This window comes from Phaethon lepturus, unplaced genomic scaffold, assembly GCF_000687285.1.
Source record: "Phaethon lepturus isolate BGI_N335 unplaced genomic scaffold, ASM68728v1 scaffold46195, whole genome shotgun sequence".
NCBI lineage: Eukaryota > Metazoa > Chordata > Aves > Phaethontiformes > Phaethontidae > Phaethon > Phaethon lepturus.
Genome location: NW_010539318.1, coordinates 38,201 through 49,999, shown reverse-complemented (window position 1 = coordinate 49,999; position 11,799 = coordinate 38,201). Strand labels below are relative to the sequence as shown.

Genomic DNA, 11,799 nt, shown 5'->3' with positions numbered 1-11,799 from the left:
AAAGCCTTTTTTTTTAATAGAGGTTTGCATTGATAACCATAGTCTGTATTGAGCAGCAGGTTCTTAACGAATTTGCCTCTTCAAGCTAGGTATGCGCACTCATAGCTGTCTTACATAAGAATTGTTAATTCAAGCTTATGCAAAATTAGAATTTTTTAAAAGACTTTTCATCTCAGTGCTTGCTGCTTAGAAATGTAATCGTGATGTATTATGAAGGAGCAGATGAGGAAATACAGAGAGAGGTGGTAAGAATAGTTAGATGCCTGGATTATTTTTGTATGATAAGGTTCTGTAATGGGACTAAATGTATTTAGTTGAGAAAGGAGGACAATGAGAGAGAATTACTAAAGTGAATAAAATAGTATTTTGATATTAGATCCAGTTCTTAATCCTGTTTCAGCAAACAAGAAGTGAGAAGATGTTATTTATGTTTCATAAATATATGTGTGTGTATATCTGTATATGTGAGTGTGGGGCAGTATACACACCTTTCACACGTGGTGAAGACCATTATTCCCTACATTTTTCTTTTAAGGATCAAAATGTTATAAGTACTAGAGCTGAAATTCAGTTTTATTTGTTTAAAGCAATCGAAGGTTAATCAAGTCTCATACCCCTCAGGTATAAATCAAAGAGAAAATTCTTTACTGTTCTGTGTGAAAATACTAAAAACCCTTTTGATAGGTTGCTTTGTTACTCCAAACAGGTGTTGGTCGCTACATGAAACACAGCTTAATCCGGTATGGTGTAATCAAGTGGTTTAGTGCAACAGCATCTTTCGACTAAATCTTTACTGAGCTAGAACTTTAACTCGGGTCTCTAATCCAGCAAATACTTTAAGTCTTTTAAAATTCTATTTTTGGACTGTTTCTTTGAATCACATCTTTAATAGGAATCTTTGCTTTGCTTTGCTTTAGGTTGGGACTCATCGGGAAGAAAGTGTCAGCCTCAACAGCAACCATTCAGTTCTTCCCAGTACAGTTTCTGCTCAGAGCACAGAACTAAATCATAAAACACAAGAAAGCTACAGAGGTAACTTTCCAGCAATTGAAATGTTGAACAGGGTCTGCAATAATCCAGAGCCAGGGAGGCTGTAAGTCTGGTAAACTTGGATCAACCCTGGGACAGGGACACAGATAGTGTTGAGAAATAAAAATTCATTATAAACCCTGTAAACCACCACTTTAAGGATTCCTGCAACAATTTTGAGGGCATCCCTGTGTCAGACTTGTCCCAATATAGTTTCAGCAGAAGACTCTGCGTTACAGCCACATTGTTTCGGCTTAAGGAGCCTTAATGCCATTTGCAGTACTGCAGCTGTTTCCGAATCAGCCGGGAGGGTTGCAGAGTGAGCTGAGGCCAGATTTTGGCCTAGCCAATAAAAGGAAGTTGTTCCACACAAGTGTTTACAGTTCCTTCAAGTTTTAGCTTAAAGCAGCAAGCTGTAGAAGACAGAAGTCAGCTTACTTGTTAGCATGCTTGCACCATTTAGGGATGTGTGTGTTGCACATTTGGCCTAAGCCCAAGCCTCAATGTTAGAGCAGCTCTGCCCTCAGGTTTGCAGCGTGGACGTGAGGTGCAAATTTCCTTACTTTGCTAAATGTCCTTTTGTCTTTAACAGTGTCTTTCTTAGATTAAGCTGTTACTGATCAAGCTGCTCTATGAATTATGATCCCTTTACAACCCATGACACATAGAATCTTTGGGTTGGAAGGGACCTTTAAAGGTCATCTAATCCAGCCCTCTGCAGTGAGCAGTGACATCTTGACCAGGTTGCTCAGAGCCCCGTCCAACCTGACCTTGAATGTTTCCAGGGATGGAAACCCCAGGGATGGGGCATCAACCACCTCCCTGGGCAACCTGTGCCAGCGTTTCCACCCTCATTGTGAAAAATTTTTTCCTTCTGTCTAGATGAAATCTGCTTTCTTTTAGTTTAAAGCCATTACTCCTTGTCCTGTTGCTACAGGCCCTGCTAAAAAGTCTGTCCCCATCTTGCTCGTAAGCCCCCTGTAAGTACTGGAGGCTGCAATAAGGTCTCCCTGGAGCCTTCTCTTCTCCAGGCTGAACAACCTTAACTCTTTCAGCCTGTTCTCATAGGAGAGGGGTTCCATCCCTCCGATCAGTTCTGCGGCCTCCTCTGGACCCGCTCCAACAGGTCTGTGTCTTTCCCGTGCTGAGGGCTCCAGAGCTGGACCCAGGTACAGCAGTTTTACCAGGGTTTCTCTTGCCAGAGTGGTAGTTCTTCCTGTTGTCTTCCCAGACTTCTGCTAGGCTCTGACCTTCCATCGACAGTATCTGCTTGAGATTGTCTGAAGTATTTCACTCCCATAATGCTCATACTGATCTCTGGTTGCTTGCAGCATTGCCAGGTGGCTTACAGAGCCAGTCTGTGGCTATAGGTCCAACAGAAATCAAGTCTGAACATAAGGAGAAGGATGAAAATATACATGAACCCCCCTCATCGGATGACATGAAATCAGATGATGAGTCCTCCCAGAAGGATATCAAGGTCTCATCTAGAGGCAGAACAAGGTGGGTTGCTGATGTGACCTAGAGAATTTGTGCTTCATTAATGCTCTGTAGCATGTTTTCCTTAAGTTTGATAAATTTATTTCAATGCTTTTGTGTTACCTCAGTGCATGTATTAATAGGCAGCTGAAATAGATAGTTTACAGTATTTGTATCTATTCACATGCAAGATAGAGGATGTTCTGGGACAATCACCTGAAAATATCTGCCTGTACAAATAAATAGTAAAAGATTTTGAGGGCCCTGCCCAGCACAGAGGATGGGAGAATGTTAGAGATTTGTTATACTTTGTTTCTGGGCCAGGGCTGCGCTTCTAAATGTGAGCCAGTAGTGATGGAGAGCCTGATAACCCAGAGGCCGGGGTGAATACGATCGGTAAATACTCTTTTTAAACACTTTTCCCCCTCGCAGGCCACAGATAAAAAACCTGGAGTTGACACTGGTAAAATGCTTCTGGATCTGCCCGATAGGCCTGACCCAAACAGTGATATTTGAGACAACAGTAAACAGAACTTTGCAACTGCAGGCAGCGGAGTCTATACCATCACATGTGTCTAACGGCATTTTAGTGTGTTTGTTTTAGTAGAGCAGAGGTTTTGCACAGTTTTAGACTTAGTTGGACAGTCCTGTATTAAAAAAAAAAAGGGTATGCAATTTAATATAGTCATGTGAAGTGATACAAGAATTCTAAATATAACTGGTTAGCCCTACACTGGGTATTAGAAGAAAAAATATTTCTAAAATTGGCCACGAAGGTGTCTAACAAAACTAGAAGTTTTTAATAGGCACGTTAAATTGAAAATTACTTGAATGCCTTTTTACATAAGCTGATATATTGGAAACTAACAAAAACTATCTGTTGAAAATGATTTATTCTTCACCTGACAAGGTGGCTGAGTTCTCTCTTCACTATTTGAACATTCGTCAGTGATTTGAGTGAAGGGGTAGTTTGGGCACATCTTTTCCTTCAAGGGGCAGTGCATTGCCACTGCTCTTCCTAGAGGTGTTTGCCATCTGTAGACGATACTCTGTGGATATTCTTCAGGCAGAAACCATTTAGTATTTATTTTCAGGAAAAGGCAAGAACAGCAGGAATTACCTTGAACAGTTAAGCATTGGTATCTAACACTTCCTTAGTTGTTCAGATATACTTCAATATGAAGTAGATTAAATGTGAAGAAGTTTAATTTCATGAACTGAAGATTTCGAACCAGCAGCAGGATCGCTTCTTTGAAACGTCAGTGATATTTCAATATACTCTTATTTATACTTTCTTGCAGCAGTACTAATGAAGATGAGGATTTAAACCCAGAGCAGAAAATAGAAAGAGAAAAGGAGAGGAGAATGGCAAATAACGCTAGAGAACGTTTGCGCGTACGAGATATTAATGAGGCATTTAAAGAACTTGGCCGTATGTGTCAGCTTCACCTGAAGAGTGAAAAACCACAGACGAAACTGCTTATTCTTCACCAGGCTGTGGCAGTCATCCTCAGTCTAGAGCAGCAAGTGAGAGGTTAGTAGCCTATCGTTGTGCTGTGGCAGTTTGCAGTGTAGTTTTTCTCATGGAACAGTGTCGGTCTCTAGAAATCCGCATGACTAGATGCACAAGTTTACTAAATATTTGCTGTTGTGTAATGATGTTGAAGTTCTTTAGGAAAAGCAAAGAATTGCCTTTTAAAAGAAAAACAATAAAGGGGTGGTGTTAGGTTTATACTTTGATCTTTCTTTTTTTCCCCCCTGTGCAATTAACCATCTTTTCACCTGTTTTTTCAAGGTAAATTGATTATTAAAATATTGACATGTAAGAGATGTATTCTAAGATGAACCCCCGTAACTGAAATATTAAAATGCAGTGACTCTAACTGTGTTTACTTAGGGTTTTGCATTAATCTTATACTGGGGAGGAGGAAGGAAACCTATTTCTATTTTAGTTGAATCAGGGCTGCTTTTGCATGTATTTTCTTCCCCTGATTCCTTTAAATTTTTTCCAGGAAACAAATAATAGGCCTGTTGGTAGGTGCAGAAGGAAGAATTCTTTGTGCAGTTCACTCTTAAGGAAAGATAGCTGTAGGAACCATGTTTAGTTCTTCAACTGTTCTAGTCTCCTGTGTTGGTGAAGCTACAGTTGACTTTAGTCTCCCTTTAAACTTGTGTCAAAGACATGTTAAAGTTCTGCGGCAACCTTGCTTTACCTTTTGGTCAGCCCTGAACTGATCAGGCAGTTGGACTAGATGATCATTGAGGGTCCCTTCCAACTGAAACAGCCTGTTCTGTTCTATTCCGTTCTGTGTAGCTGGCACTGAAATGGGTGAGCGTCCTCATGCTTTGCTCTTTTGGACCGGTGAATAACCGTCTTCCTTGGTGTCTCACTGATGGAAGTACATCAAGTGACTGGAAAGTCTTCAGATGTGGATGGTGTCAGTGGTCATACTGGCTTAACGTGCTACATCCTTGAATCACTGATGCCGCTGAATGATGTCAATGTTTTATTTTTGTGCACCTTGTTTTTACTTCCATTTCCTAATTTGTTGCTTGCATTTGCCCCAAGAGATCAAAGCAATTGTTCAAAGTTTATTGAAAGTGACAAAATTAATAACACAAGCTTATGCACCTCAGAGTAGGGATGAGATACTGTGTTTTCAGGCAGAGTTTTATTAACTCAGTTTTTAATACAGGCAGGCATGGTCTCCAGTCAGAGCCCTTCCACAGCATAGAGAGCAACTAGTTACTGTGCAGATGAGATGCTACCAACTAGTGCTGTGGTAAAGCCCTTTTAGCACCTCTGAGACCTTGTTCTTGGGAATTGTTTTGGTCTGAAAATGTTTGCCGTAATCTGGAAGATAAGGTTGAATATGATGAAGTCGTCAGATTAACATTAATCAAGCGTGTTTTTTAATGTTTAAAAACCATCAAGTCCATGTCCCTGCTGTCACAGAATCTGTAATCCACAGAAAGCTCTGCGTGAAAATGAATAAAACCACTTTTGCCTTGGTCAGAGGTTGCTTCCGAAGCTTCTGTCTGTGGTAGAAGTCTTTTTCTAAATGTACTTAACAGTTGAATTGGACCTATTCTACAGGCAGTGTAAATTGAGAGCTTTTCCTGCCTCACATTTACATCTCCCCTTCTGTTCTCTGTGCATTTGAGGAAGCCTATCCCAAGCACACCATGCCTCTTGGGAGAGAGGCTGTGTTCCCCATTCTATCTCGCCTGTCTGTCTTTGCGCCTGTTCCTGAAAGTGAGTGACCGGAGCTTTGAGGGGCGGCCAGAGGAGCTCTCACCAGTGCATTACCTAATTGCATAAACAATTCCCTCTCTCTGCTGGTCATGAAGCTTCTCATTTTGTGATTGGTACTATTCAAAATGAAACATTGCAGATTTTAAGCTCGAACTGTAGGCTAGCATTTTTATCTCCATTTCCTAAATCACTGTAAATAAACTTCCTTTCAAAGTTTCCACGTAATTAAATCTTCTTTAAAACTTCAAGGCAAGCCACAGTTAAACAAAGAAAACTGTGATAAGAAAAGTTAGCAGTTTTTTTTCTGTTAGACTCTTTGGGAGCGGTCATCCTTAGGAAATGCAGTAGGAGGCTGTTGATAATGACTTGGGTGAAAGCAGAATTATAAAGTCCGTCCAAAATTGCCTCTGCCGGATTAGCTAGATCCTACCCCTTGTAAAATGCCAGCAAACTACAATTACTAGAGGGGCGCCTGTGCGGTGCAAGAGAGGGGCTTGTGCTGTCTGTTCAGTTTTGGCAGTCTCCTTACAGTTAAAATGTTATCTGCAATCTTAAACTGCAAAACAGAATTCACTGACAGCTAGAAAAATACCTCAAAATGTTGATTAAATTCAACATGCGTTGGTAGAATATATTACACACTTCTTGCCTGTATTTTTGGCCATTGCAATTTACATTATTTCTATTCTGATTCGTTAAAAGCTGTTTTGAAGAACAGAAACAGTTGACTTTTAGGAACTGTCATCATTTAAAAACTAGATCCAAATTGACATTTATTGAAGCTAATTGGGGAAGTGGAAACATATTGATGGAGGTATCTTGATAGCTGGTCCACAACTAGCTATTATAAAGTACTGACTGTAATGTGAGAAGAAGTGTGGTTTAAAAAAAAAAAATCCATCTGCTCTGTGTGGCTGTCATCATACTGTTTTGATTTAAGCGAGATGGGCACAAGATGAGTTCACAGACTTGAGGTTGTGAAAAGAACAATTGACTTAGAACATTCTACCTCCTACCTGTTCTAACAGCAGGCTAATACTTAAGGTGAAGAAAGCAGCAGTAGCATTCCTAAAACTAGTGTGATGTCAGTAGGGTTGGTATGACTTCAGCATACCGACGAAACACAGAAATCTCTGTTTTATTACGTAGTAAATAATAGACAGTTCTCATTTTGCACTTCAGCAACCTCTGGTGACTAGGGAGGCACTTTAAAGTTTTTGAAGGTGTATGTATGTAGGCAGATAGTAAAGTTTGGGAGTTTGTTTTTTTTGATTGTTTGTTTTGTTGTTGCTGTTTCAGTTTTTTGTGTTTTTGTTTTTTTTAAATACCAGTTTAGAAGATGCCTGGTAAGCTTTTCAGTAGTGCTTGTCTGCACCTTTGTACACCTGCATTTTAACACAGCGGCATAAGTAGTTAGAAGAGGGAAGCTGCATAGCTATTTTTACTACAGTGGTCAATGTGTCGATACTCCCCTTGGTTACCAGCGTATGGGATGTTAAGAATAATTTTTCTGTTACAGAACGAAACCTAAACCCTAAAGCAGCCTGCCTTAAGAGAAGGGAAGAAGAAAAAGTTTCTGCCGTATCGGCAGAGCCGCCAACACCACACCCAGGAAGCCACCCTGGTCTGAGTGAAACTACCAACCCTATGGGTCATATGTGAACACCAGCCAGGTATGTGTCTTGTCTAGAGGGGAATGGCTCTTCTTTCTTTTTATTGGCTAAAATTTGGGACATGTACATCTGTTTAGTCTTAGTTACTGAGCTGCCACTAGCACTGAACTTCTTCATGCTCTAAGTACTTCCGTATCTCTGAGCATAAGCGAAAGCATGCCAATTTGTTTAGTTTATAAAACAACCCCCCAAGAAATTGTCATTTAGGTCTCTTCATTTCCATGCCTTGTTGCCCATGGCTGCATCTCTTGGCTCAGGTGGCCTTCTTGGCATGACATTAGAGAAACGGTTAACAGCTCGCTAGACAAGCCAAGCATAATAGAGATGAATTACACATCTTTAAATGGTCTAAGTATCACATTAGTTCATTTAAAAATCCATGCATTGTTTCCTAGTGCTGATACAAACAGTTAGAAAGACTTCTCATCTCAAAGAGTTTTGCTCTCTAGCATAAGGCCAGGCATTCTAACTCACATCATTGCTAACTATCTTAATTCACAATCTGTATTAGTGAAGATAGTTAAGATTTTAAAAGTAATGTTTTCAGCTTTGCAAGATAAACTGGTGTTTCCAAAAGCCCCATCTAGTCCAATACACGATAGTTCATTTAAGACGTGCTGATGGGGAAGCCTTACAGGAATTTTAGTCTTCTGGGTTTATTACATGTTGTTTGTTCATTGGGTTTTTTAAATAATTAGGGAAAACTTGATTTTGAGAAGAAAAAATTCTGGGTATTCCATGTCTTTCAAAACAGCAGAACTGTTGCCACTTTCAAAGAGAGTTCAATGCCCTGACTTTTATCGGCAACTTTACGAAATTTCACGTTTTGGGAGGTTTGTTGTTGTGTGCCTAGACTGTTTTGTTTCTATTTTATCTTAAGGTAAAGGCATGCATCTTGCCAGAATGTATCCCATGGATGTTTATTATTCCCCAGTGTTCCTTAGAAAGCAGCAAAATGGCATTTAAAGCAAACCTTACTCGAGTCAGTACTTTTTTCCCCATCCTGTAAAGGCAGCTTCTATCTTCATAAACAAAATGGCTTTTCTTTTTAGGAAAACAAAGTCCTTTGAATTTCTTGAATGTGTTTTGTTTCATACCAGAGCAATAGGCTACTGCTAGGTTGTCAGATAATTCTTGATTTACAGCAGACATTACAGTCTGTTCTTGCCATATTAATATGATAAGCCACTGTCAAAAGTTTACTATATCTTTGCTTTTTTAATAGTAATAACTTTGTGAGATGACTGAAGTGTGACATTGATGTGAAAAGTCTGTATAGGCTCATTAGGTATATGGCAATGCGTACCTTCAACAGCAGAGATCAAGCTAGGTACCATCTCCTGCTTCTTAGAGAACAAAGTCAAACACAAATCAAAGGTCTGAGATTTGCAGATTATTCCTGCTCCCATATCCAGAGAGTCCTAATAGAATGTTCCTGATACTAAACTGTTCAGCCATCTTCTTCAGTATGGGTATCTCTGGGAAGAAGGTATTTCAAGGCCTCTCCGTGTCACTTTCTTTTGCACTTAACTGACTGAAAAAGCCGTAAGACACAGTTTAAATTAGTTCTCTAGTGTTGGTATTATGCTTCTTACTGATTCTTTTCCTAATACCCCCTTCTCTTCTCCCAAATTTCTTTCCAGAATTCCAGAACTATTGGCAGGATACACAGAAGGTGACCTTTCTTCACAAGGACACAGACAACTAACATTATATGAAGACACAAACCTGACAGGAGAAAACACTTGAAGCAAAGAAACCCAAATGCAATCTTATGATCAAAGCTACTGGTCAACACCTGCATCAGGATTGAAGATACAAGATCTTCAGATTGAATTTCAGCCCATGAAATGCTCTGAACATATCATTCTGTTGCAAGCAGTGTGTCGCTTCTGCACAATCAGAGACTGTTGTGATCTCTCCACTCATTGTGGAAGTTGCCTTGTGCCTAAACTGAATTGACAAATGCATTGTAACTACAAATTTTATTTATTGTTATGGAACTGTAAAGGTCTACATATAAAGGGAAAAGTTAACATGTTAAAAGCTGATAAAACTTCAGCTGGATGCCAGCATTTACTAAAGCTGTTCACATTCAGAGAACAAAGCAGTGACAACCGTCGACCCGTAGCATTCCCAGCATACCTATTAGTGTCTTAAAAAAGGAAGGGAAAAGTCTTTTGTTGTCCTTTCCTCTCCTTTTGCCATATGACTAGTGTTTTCCATGCAATAGGAAACTATTCTTTGGTATAGCTTTTTTTATGTTATTTTTGGTCTCTGGTAACCTGAACAGTTATGGTCATAGGTACCCTTCCATACTGAGCTCCATGCTTCAAGCCGGGAAGAGCCCTCGTGAAGGCTGCAGGCAGGAGCAATACTGTGACCATAACATCTCTTGGATTTAAGAAGTGATTTTTATTTTCCCTCAGACTTTCCTCAAACTTTTTTTTTTTTCTAATTATAAACAAAACCTTTTTAGGCTTCTAGGCTTCATAGTAAAGCTTGTAACGTGAAGTGTAAATTGGGTGGGGAGAATCTACTTTGTTAGAGTTGCTTTGTTTTCCGAGCAGTAAGTACTACATATAGTACATGTAAAGTGTTAGCTGTACGTAAGCACAAAATGCATTAAAATACAAAGGAGATTTTTTTCAGGCTGTAATTTTGGTGAATAGTAAAATCCTAAATTCACCATGGCAGGTAGTGTGATGATATAGCCACCAGTAAGGTGGGCTTCCTTACATAATGGAGTATAAGAGCAATGGTCACCAGTTTTTTCTTACTGTATACATTAATTATCTTGTCATCTTTGTATGGCTTGTCAGTGGAGAAAAAAAAAAATAGTGTGAATCAAATGCAAACTAATGCCCCCTCCCAAGCCATATTAGCATTAAACCTTTCAATGTTTCTCTACCAGAACAGTGTCCATAAGTATTCCTTTGTCACAGATGTGTTGAAATGGTTAAAATCCTTTTGAACTTCCATGGAAACTGTCTTCCACTGCAATGACCATGGGAGGAAATTTCCTCAGCCAAGGTTGTCTGAGCTATTGTTTATATAGTGCATCTTTCATCACTGGCAATTGGTTCACACACAAAACAGGAACAAACCAGTAATTTTTATGAAGTCATTTCATTTGGAAGAACAAAAGATGGATTGTTAAAATAAACTAATGAATTTAAGCTCATGTTTTGGATGGTTCCTAACAAAACAGTTTGTGGAATTAGTGGACTCATTTCTATTACTTTAATTTGCATATATCATCAAATAACACCTGATTATATCTGTGGCCTTGTTCTTCATTTCAGTGTTTATCAGCTAAACAAATTTGTTGCTTATGACGTGTGAAAGTGATCACGTGCCACTGCCTGGCCTTTTTCCTTCTAAGCTTGTTGTCTTTTTGGCTATATTAGACTTTGCAGTATGCCCAGAAGCTTTCCTTCATAAAATAGAAAGAAAAAAACATTTGGCTTATTTTTCACTGTAGCTAGTCTTTTATACAATAATCTTGTAAGAAAATTTCTTGAATTCTAAATATTACTCTTTCTAGATTTTTGAAATCAAAAAAGTTTTCAGTAAAAAGTTTCTTACTTTATTTTACTATATTAGGTAGTAAAAATGTAGGGTTATTTACCATAACCTGTTCATTAATATCAGAAATTTACAATAGCATTGTAAGACCATAGTAGGGTTCTAGCATACCGTGTAGTACCTATGGAGTATTGTAAGAGCTAATTGTCCGAGATGAATTGCTTCTCATCTTGTTCTCCAGTTTCCATTGTTGGTTTATTGCAGATTTGTACCCTGTGTCAAATTTCAAGGTATTGCTGATAAACCTTTCCAACCAGCAGCAAGAAGTTCAAAAAAATTTCTGTCAATGTAACAGAAAACACTATGTATATAACATTTATGTAGCAATAAATGTGCCATCTTTTTTTAACATGGTAAATCAGTGAGTTTTTTAAATTTCTCCTCAGAGGTCATGTGTTGCTTGAAAAACACCAGCAAAAATCACTCCAGCCTTTACCTGAATAAAACCTAACATACATTCTCAAGGTACACCGTTTAAGTTGCAGGCACAACTTGTTGCTTGAAGCATTGTTGCTATTTGCCGTGAAGCCAATACAGAAATTCCCAGCAAGCTGAGGAGGAACAGTACCTAACCTGCATTTGCTGCTGTGCAGAAAGGGATTGCACAGGCAAATAGCAAACAGGGAGGAGAAGCTGATCCTGTCAGCATGTGCCTCCTGCTACATCTTGTTCCTTTGCTTTGCCTGTCCTTAAGTTAGGTTTCTAAGATCGAAGTCCCTTTTGCACATTGAAGTTCAGTGTTGAGTTACTTCTGAATTGACTGATGCATCTACG

At 39.1% G+C, this 11,799-nt stretch overlaps 1 pseudogene across 1 annotated transcript; it reads left to right on the top strand.

Annotated features, from left to right (window-relative positions):
• Window positions 1-203: 203 nt before the first annotated feature.
• Window positions 204-11,383, top strand: LOC104620783 (annotated as a pseudogene). Its single transcript, XR_738033.1, has 6 exons — window positions 204-245; window positions 918-1,032; window positions 2,361-2,532; window positions 3,810-4,042; window positions 7,284-7,437; window positions 9,089-11,383. The product of XR_738033.1 is annotated as a transcription factor 12-like (transcript).
• The last annotated feature ends 416 nt before the right edge of the window (window positions 11,384-11,799 follow it).